The sequence below is a fragment of the Sinohyriopsis cumingii genome, chromosome 12 (assembly GCF_028554795.1).
Source record: "Sinohyriopsis cumingii isolate HCF-2022 chromosome 12, ASM2855479v2, whole genome shotgun sequence".
Lineage (NCBI taxonomy): Eukaryota > Metazoa > Mollusca > Bivalvia > Unionida > Unionidae > Sinohyriopsis > Sinohyriopsis cumingii.
Genome location: NC_142972.1, coordinates 66,635,054 through 66,645,653, shown reverse-complemented (window position 1 = coordinate 66,645,653; position 10,600 = coordinate 66,635,054).

Here is a 10,600-nt window from a genome sequence, read left to right as displayed (position 1 = left end):
ATACGAATGGGTAATGGTGCAGCCCATGCCTGCTGGTGGGTTCGAATGGACTGACTCATCACAAACATTACATGTGTGTGAAATATTTCCGAGAGTGGAGAGTGGCGAGAAAAAAATCGCACACGCAGCAAACCTGATCAGGTCAAAGAAACATCGAATGGGTGTGTATCGGGTGGATAACGTTGCACCAATGTGTGTTCGTCAACGTTTCATACCAAACGATGGCTATTCACCGACATAATTACTACTTAGGCATACGCGCACCATGGGAATACAAAATCAACTTATGATTGATGCAGGAATGACTTGCAATTCTTTAACTGCTGAAACGCGATAAACGCTTTGTTGCTCGTTCTCACACGAACGCAAGATGATAAAATGTTGCTGTCCCGGAAAATCAGTTCGACCCGAGACTGTAAATGAATAAATGGACCAGGTCAATATTACGACGTTGACCGATTTCTAACTCACCCGATGCATGCAGATACCGAAGCAAAATGTTTCCGAGATAGTATAATACAGTTGGTTGGGAAATCATTTCGTACGTAAAGGTGACAGTCTTCAGCCTGAGCAGCCTGAGCAGGTTTTAATGCAGTTGTGCGTGTGACTTCATACTTCAGCGGTGTTATGGCTGATGGAAGTCGTGTTACCCACTCAAGATATTACTTTACGATTCAAGACCTCCTTAGCAAACCTTGCGCTATAGATGCCTATTAATCGTTGCGCCAATGTACAGGTTAATCTTTCCAGAACGGCTTAGTCGCGATGTATGATAACATGTCAAACACGATCAAGCACCTTATATTTAATTAACAACACATCAACGGCTCGAAACAATTCTTTAACTAGATCGAAGTCTTAAAGCCGCGGCCATGTTAGAGATAAACGTGCATAAATATTTTTAGCGCATCTGCGACACTTGCTGGATCATTAGTCGAAAGCTGCTCCGCTTCCATGCATTTGTTATCAACATCTAAAATGTTTAAAATGTGTCGCCGTACCAGATTATGTGAAGAAATAACAGATCAACCTGGTGAACGTTTGTACGTATTCCCACATCAAACCATCTACAGAATTTTTTTCTTGATGCTGGTAGGTAAACTTGCCACACCGCTTATTTTGCCAACCATGAAAGAGATTCCATAGGTGACTTTTCCCCCTTACAATCAACTCGATGACTGTAAAATAATGCAGCCAGTTTTGTTTTTATCCATGTTTGTTCATTATACAAATATGTGTTACTTCCAATGAAAAACCCTGCATTTATACATCATTTTTTGATCAAACTAGGGATTATTTCTCCAAGAGTAGCTGAAGGTTCAGAGCTTTCACGAAATCGCGTGCACGATTATCGTTTGATGCCTTTTAAGCAGGATCATGTCTGTAGCATGCAGCATCGATGCAATTTATAGAGGCTTTACCGGGTTTTAGTTGCGTTGGTACGGATTCGCTTAGAAAATACAAGATTAGGAGCGGTTCAACTGATTCGATATTGACTGCGACAATTAGTGACTCAGTCACCGCCTGTTGAACCAAAGAAAATTATACTTCCAGCAATAGCAACAACGCCCGCTGCGGTTAGAAAACTCATACATAAAGCTGCAGAACAACGTCTAGCTGATTCGATACTTGCAAATGCAATAATGAGAAGCGGATTGAGGTTGTGGGCTAGGCGTGAGTGATAAAGAGGCATTGGACAAACTTGCCTTTGAATGTAAATCAAATGATGTTCAGTATTATTAGCGCCCGATTAAGGAACCTAATCAAACATATAGAACATAATTATATATTAATGACACGTGTCGGTATTTTCTCCGGCGTGAAGCTTTCTTAGAAATTGATGGATAAACTTGTAAAAACCATCACCGCCAATATCAATTACGACCACTCTGAAATGATTGGATTTAGTAACAATGGCATCATGGGATTTTTAAGCAGCATACTCCATTTCTTCGAGGGAAAGGAAATCGAAGCATGATGGTGTAATGTTGACTTTGCAACGACTTTTCTAGTACTCTCCAGATACAGTGATGACATCGCAAGATCCGCTTGCCCAGCAGTGATGCTTCACAAGGATCCAAACGAAAATACTGATGATATCAAGTATTCACAGCGTCAGTTTGATTGAGGCTTATTTAAAAAATATCTGCTCACGCACAATTGCTTTTGATGAAAGACCTGGGGGTGGCTTCGAACGTGTGCAAGTAAAATCCGAACTTAAAACATTGGATTAGCGACGCGTCGACGAAAACTTCATAAAACCTTGTTATTGTTTCCTTGGTTGATTCCCCTCAGTCATATATTCGGGTTTAATAGAACTGTTTGCAAGGCATTTTCAGTGACAAACAGTTACATTATCCACAGAGCCCAGCGAATGTAATGCAAATTGACGTGTTGGTGGTGTTGCTCATGGCACAGTATTATTGTCAAAATTGACATCTTGGGTGCCTGTGCTAAGTCTTTCAATTTTGCAGCAATGTATTTATTGTAGTTTATCAGTTCTGGATGCAGATCATCTCTGTTATTTCACATTGAACAATACAGGTTCAATATAAAGCAATGCTGAGTAGTTTGCCTGGCAAATAACTACCCATAAAGGTATCAGAGCACCATAACGTGTATTCATAACATTTAAAGACTTAATTCGAGATAGTCAGGAACAGCTCATTACTAAAACAATTGATAATTTAGGAATGTTTGAAGTTTCATTGCGGTTAATAAATCATCGGGAACCCATTTCAAAAATTGTTCTCGTCTTTTTTATCAATCGTGTTGCACATGCAAATCGCAAACTGTTATCGTTCAAGAACCGAGCGCATTACGTTGACACAGATCTGCAAAGTTAACAAAACGACTTCACTGGGTTGAATAGAATGTTTTACCTTTTTGGGAATGCATGGAACTAGTTAAATTGTCTTTGACAGACATGGATTTTCACGCACGTGTTACTTATCCGCCAACTCGCAGCAATTACAGTGATTCTCTCTGATAAGATGCTGATGTTGGATGGATTAGCTGGCCGAAAGAGGGTTATTGACGCGCCAGTGCAAAACTAGTAACATTTTCCAAGGCTAATAATTAAAAGTCCCACGTTTTCAAATATATTTTATCACGAGGTTAATCCAAGCCCTCGCCTAAAGCAGCATGCAGAAATATGGAGCGCAATCCAAAACGATTGAGGGGTCACATTGAAACTTTCTCCGGAAGGGCAGCTGACTCAAAATAAATATGATCATTTTAATGTGGCCTCGGCATATTTTTATATTTTGAGTCGTACGGGCTTGTAGCACCACTTGAAGTTCTTGATTTTGTACAGGTATCTTTGTCATTCGTCCAAGTCGTCTGCAAATGTGTTCTATACTCTGTAGCTGCAGACGTGTGGATATCTTGATTTTAGAGCGTTGACTGCACATCGGGTGTTCAGCAACACCTTGTGCAGTTTGTTATTTTACCTTTTCACTTAGAGAGTAAACTTAGTATATATATATATATATATATATATATATATATATATATATATATATATATATATATATATATATATATATATATATATATATATTTGTGTGTGTGTGTGTGTGTGTGTGTGTGTGTGTGTGTGTGTGTGTGTAAATCTTACCTCCATTTGCTTGATCCACTACACAGTCCGAGACTTAAACGTTGTCTTGCTGAATTTAGAACTTACCCTTCAGGAAACCTCTATTATGAGGAAAAAGAACCGTCGCTCAACCTCGGTTGAACGCGTTTGTCGTTTAAGTATAGTAGCAAACTGTTCTTTACTTCATCTATTTCAGAATATGATATACACTTTAGGCCCTGCTACCAAACTTTTACGCTCACCTTCATTCCACGTTTTGTCATACGCATTCTGCCCTCAGTTAATAACAGCAAAAGTCGGTGTTGCAATACTGCAATAGTCAGTGTTCAAACATTACCACCTTGGTTGATAACACTTGTAAAACTTATACATGTTTTATGTGATGTTTCCCAATTCACAAAGTTTTCAACAATACTTTCCTTTTTCGCACTAAATTCAGTGAAATAAGATCCTTCTGTCGTAACCATACGTGACTGTATAAAGACGATTCGAACGACTGGGACAAAGTTGGATCTGCCATTGCAACACCATGGTACCATCTCAATCCGGTTAACGGATGAATCAGAACTATCAGCCATACAAATCGTTGTTAACCACATTAAATCCTCTCGTAACTCAACTTTAGTCATTATTTGTGACAATCTTTCCATATTTATAGCCATCCAAAATCTAAATACTAACATGGCCTGAATAACTGTATATTGCAGAAACCTGATGTGTTTATATATAATTTTGGTAAAGTTTTCTGTATTTTGGATGCCTAGTTATATTATTACGGGAAATCAAACGGCACATAATACAAACAAAAATGTCTTGCAGCCACAGAATTCCGGTTAGAAAATTGCATATACTAGCAAAAAAAAATTAGAATCAAAACTTCTCAAAGAAGCTTACGAATATCAAATCCCACTATTGGAGAGTGTCGATCACGTGTCGGAAACCCATACCCAAATTAAAGCATGAAGGGTGAACATGGAGTCGATTGCATACCATGCCAGTGTCCACTGACAATAGGACACATTGTTTTCAATTGTCGACTATCACTCTGTGCTTTTGTATTATTTTTATGTCAGCTTCATGAATAAACTATGATTACGTACCACCCCAGAAAATATTGGACTGTTTGATGGCATTTTTTTAAAAAGTGACCATATGTCTTATTGTTGTTGTTCTGGGTTTAAGGCCATTTCTCAGGATACGAGCGACTGTACATAGCAGGCAATATAACAAATGATAGCGAAAAGCGGGGAAAACCCCGGTAAGAACCAAGAACTCACGGGAAGCTACTGGCGGCTTTCTCACATGCCTATATTTCACCGAACCCGAGACCATACGTTTTGAAGATTTTATATGTGTAACATTTATCTTTTATTGCATTAAAATTTTCACCTTTATGACTTAACTTTTATCATGTTGTGCCTGACGTTTATATTTAGTTGGGAGTGTTTATCTTTCTACAATTTTGTGCAATTCATTCGTACATTTCTCAAAATTTACCTTCAGATGATACCATATAGCCAGTATTGTGCTAATATACAATAAAATGCCACTACAAACACTCATGCATTTATTCTTACGCAGTCTGGACGATTTCATCGCTGGTGAGGTTGTAATAGCAGTTCTCTTTATATTTGTCCTTTATTTCTTTACTTATCTCAAAATACCATAAAACTGAAATCAGCATCATCAGTGTAAATCACACCTGAAGTATATGGTATACACATACTACATGGCAGAAATATATAATACAAACGGCCGTTGACATGTTTTCACTATCTGTGCCCATTCTTCATAATTTGCATTAAAACTAAATATGTCGAAATCTATGCAAACCAATGAAGTCGAGTGGCAACATAATTTACCTTATAATTCATTTTGGTCTTTCTTTTATAGCATGATTAGGATTATCTATAAAGCAAAGTTCTAAATAAAATGCCCAACAATTATTGAATTAAAAAAAAATTAAGCTACACGAATACATCTGATAAGAATGCTCTGTCGTATTGAGATAAATTAAATCCATATTTATAAAGAGGCGAGCATTTTCGCCCTAATTACAAATAGTATGGTATATGTAAAAGGATCAAGAACAGTCGTGCCAAATTTATTGGTATATCATTATAGGGGATCTTAAAGTTTCTTGAAATCCCCAAAGAAAGATACGCAAACATTCGTGAAAATTGCGACAAGAAAAACGTTTTGATCTCTGTCTAAAAGTGAAGTGTGTGTCCGTGTATTGTGTGTGTGTGTGTGTGTGTGTGTGTGTGTCTCATATTCCGAAATCTCCCAATGCGAATCTGAATGACTGTCAGCTGTATGATAGTTCTACTAGTACGTTATCCTTCACTGGACCAATCTGTCGACTGAGGTTTGTGGCTCCCAACTGTACAACTTGTATTTACATTATGAATCTACCTGTCCACAGTACCATAAACTAACTTGCCTGTATCCAGTCTTGTATTTTAAGGACCCTGTGACAACTATCAGTTGGGATACTGCAGAAGATGTTGATAAACCAAATGTTCTTTCTCTTTCAACGGATTGTACGCTTTTGAATTATGCATATACAAATATTTACTAGGCACATGTGCATGCGAATACACACGGTTGTGCATATCAATAAAAGATGTCCTACCTTTTGACCTGTCCTAACTATCCGACATTTGAAACGCTATATGTACATCTGAAAGACATCTCTGTTCAAAATCGAGTTCAAACACACAAAACAAATATATGTAAGGGTAGATTTATTTCTGCTCACGTTTGAGGCACAAACTTAATTTATAGATTAAGTCTGGACAGAGATGGACAACTCCAGATAATGGGTACAAACGCAAACAACTAATAAACGTCATTGCTTCTTTGAGGTGCATCAAACAACAGGTTCAGTACCTCATTGTAAGGACTAAATTGTAATATTTTTTGCTAAGCCACTTTGAGCATACATAACATCGGGAAAATGGGAAACATACTCTGTTTGACCCCATGGAATGCATTGGTAAGCCACCCCACTAAACTATTCGAAAGTTAAAATGTACACATATATGATATGTAAGGAAAAAGAGTTAATATCCACCAGACCAAATAAATAATGATATCCCCTATCCTGATTCCTAGGCAAATTTTTGAATGGGCCTAAATCGTGAGAAAGAAGGAAAGCAAATGTCATATATACCAGGGCAATATCTGCTTCGACGAAAGATAAATTACCTTCAGGAAGCAAGCTGACCAAGTTGACAACTACTGGATTAAAACGATGAAAGCATTTCCTTCATAAGCTAATAGGAATGAAACTTACGAGGTACGAGTGAATTACGAATACAATGGAAGTGAAAATTCCAATATACAGGACACAGAAACAAAGATACATTGTTTACACCAAATGGATTGGAACTTAGTCTTCACGAAATGGGTCATGTTTATGTTGGGTAATCAGGTTGAATGACGCTTAATAGTTGGGTTAAACAAAATCTTACCGTCCTTACTTTTCCCAATTTATCATGTATTTTACGTTTGAATTTATTAAGAAACGTTTCAATTTGTCAAATTGTTGGCAAATTTTCATTTTAACATTTTTGAACATTTTGTTGGCACCATATAAAAACAATTGTGCTAAGGTTATGCTAAATTATAATACTGTTACGTATATCTGGTTTAATTCATATTAAATTTAATTAAATATTTTGTCAGTTTTAATTTTTTTATTCTATTATATGCTATTATAGTATAAATTTATTCACTGGAGATAATATGTTTCCAGAAAATCAGTTGACCTGAATCATTCTTTCGTAAACACCAGGTGTTTATCCAATTCCTGACCTTATTTCAGAATTTGTAGCAACTTTTGTAAACACGTTTTATTTTATTCTAAACTGATTGTTTTTTGTCAAGGTCATTTTTTGGCGTACGCGACATAAATACGATCACTTGACCCCCTTTCGATTTCGCAATTCCGGTTTTTCCGTTACTGCGCATTTGCTGGTTTTAATAGAGATGCACAGAGAGAGTTTTCTCAGTTTTGGGCTTTTTACCCTGATGTCAAGTTATTTTGCTGTAGCCTGGTTTTAGTTATAATTTTCTTCAGATCAGTTGGATTTCAAAACGATTAATTCTTTTTTCTTTGGAAATGTTTTGAGGAGTGCTCACACAGAAGTTTTGGAAAGACATTGCTTACAAATTTAACTTACATTTCCAACACAGGAGTGACATTATTTGTATTTCTGCAAGGAACTGTTGACAAGCACAGTTCTGACTACAACATACATCATCGTCATCCATCTTGGATTTTCCATCATGATTCGAACTTGATATTATTAGAACATTTATTACAAGGACTTTTGCAATTCAATTCTTGGATTATTCTTGGATTTTTTTCGGATCTAATTCTTGGAACCGTAAGTTATTTCTTTTTTTATTTATACAGAATTTTTCCAGGGAAATAAATTATTTATTAAATATTTATTTATTTAAATTAAACTTTTACTGCTTTAGTCACGGTAGACGAGTTAGACTTTGAGAAGGATTTAGAGGAAGGTTTTTGGCCAAATTTTGTATGGGCAAGAGAATGGTATGAGGATTATGGTGATAAGGACACCAAGCAGCACTGGCGTAAACAAATAAAGGAGCAGTAAGTCTCATACATATATTATGGTCAATTACTTTATAGTCATTGCAATACTTGTGTTGAAAATCTATTATTTGTTAAGTCAACAAATGTCTAGTCATACATTTCGTCTGATGACATGGAACGTAAATGGAGTCATGTATGGGTCACCTTACTTGTATTCTTTGCTAAATGAGGTAGATATTGCTGTGCTAACTTAGCATTGGCTTCTCCCGGAGCAACCCAATTTCCTAGACATTATACATCGAGAGTTTAAATCGTTCTCACGCTCTGACAATAGGCTAACAGTAAATTTTGAAGAAAGGCTAAGACATACGGGGTTCGGGGAAATAGCAATCCTTTACAGAAAGTCACTCCACGTTAATCCATTGTCGAGAGCTGGTAGTGACAGAGTTTTAGAGATTGAGGTAAAATGTAACGATAGACTTAAATATTTTTTATTCTGGGCACTTTTGACATCAACTAATTTTTCTATTGCAAGTTACTCCGAAACAATAGAAGAACTAATGGATCAGTTTCATATTTTCTGCAAAGAAGACATTCCCATACTCGCCGGAGACTTCAATGGTCAGTTAAGTTCACTGTTTAGCTCCAAAACAAATTTTCTAACATTAAGCGCTAGAGGCTCTATTCTATTACTCTGCCTTTTTCCACTCCTGTTTTTTATATTTGTTTAGTTTTGCTAATATGTTATGTAAGAACGAATAACCGGGAACCTCGAGGTGACGGCCTAATATAGTCTCTGCAAACAGAACTAGCAAAATGTATCAAACCTGTATCGGATGATAGCTACTTAATATTGTTAAGTTGAATGTTTATCGTATAATTCAGTTCAATTAATATTTGGTCGTCACTTTAAAAGCAGACACACAAGAGAGACTTATAACATTTGCAAATACTATGACTTCCCCTGTCTGACAATGCATGGATTCAAATCTCGTGGGCTATTTTTTTTGTAAGGTCAGAAGATACAAAAAAAATCACACGACACCACAAATTATTAGTAGCTGTACCGATTGTGAACGAACAATGATTCGCTAGATGTGGCGTTCATGTTGCGAAGCAGTGATGAGAGTAGTATAGTAGACTTTTCGTATATACTGGATAATGTCGCTTCATTAATGAAATCGACTACGCCTTAATTGTTATGAGACATCTATAACACTATGCCTCTGTTGTTATACATGATGAAACCACAGCGGAATGAACAATCAATAAAGTACCTATTTAGTTTCAGTGAATATAAATATGTATGTTAGCTTAAATATATGGTGCAGTTTGGAGAACGTGTCAATTTTATAAAAAAATTATACCAATTAATAAAATAACGAAAGCATTTACGGAGAACAAAACAAAATGAAAATAAAAAGTATGGGGGCTCAATACTTGTAGTAGAGTCAGTTATTGGAAATAGCTAAATTTGGCATGAATCTGCAATCATTCCTATATCTCAAAGGATTGCAGAAAGTTTGCGAATTATTCAAAATGAAGTTCCTATAGTAGAAAGAGGTCATTTGATATTTGACAACGCTAAGGTTTTTTTAAGAAGCATGGCGTACGCATTGGATGTTTTCACATCAGTTTAGATGAACGAAAAAGAACGGTACATGTTTCTTAAGAACACGATCGTTTAGTTGAATCTTCCAAGTATCTTAGGGGTCACTTTGGGACGTAATTCTTAAGTGGAATAGTCATGTCAACAAGACGAAATCAACGGCCCATAGTAAGCCTTTCTCTGAAGAACCTTTCAACACTATCCACAGAAGACTAAGTCTGCCAGTTTAACATGTAGCGCGACCAGTAATAAAATAAACAGCATCATAACTGGATGCGCTAACAACCATCAACATAGGTAAACCTGAAGACAGTGAAGTCATAGCATGACGCTTGAGTCTACTGAGGTGCACGAGATCCATAGTCAGTAACGAAAATAGTGCGCCCAGACTTATTACAAGAATGTTCAGCAAGGCCAAAGATCACTCTCATTCATTAAAATAATGTATAATAACGTCGTCATAACATCATATTATTACATCATACTAAGAAAAGTACGACCAGAGGCCATGTTAGCAGCACGTACAGCTACATGCTATTGCAGAAATGACTTGTATTATCTCAAGATGATTTGAAAAATGATACAAACGAAGTCTTCAATTTACGCCTCAGGAAAATAGGACGAAGTTTTCTTCACGGGACCTAAACGTGTCGAGGTTGAAGTTTCGGCAAAGTAGAGGTGCTCCTGTCTGAAAAATGTTTCGACACTGGGTGAGTCTAAATTGCTTGCATACGACCATAACAGTATCATTTTTTATTTAATCCAAGACTGAACACAATCTTGCAAAGGCTATATCTAAAGGCAAAAATCTAAGAGTTATCTT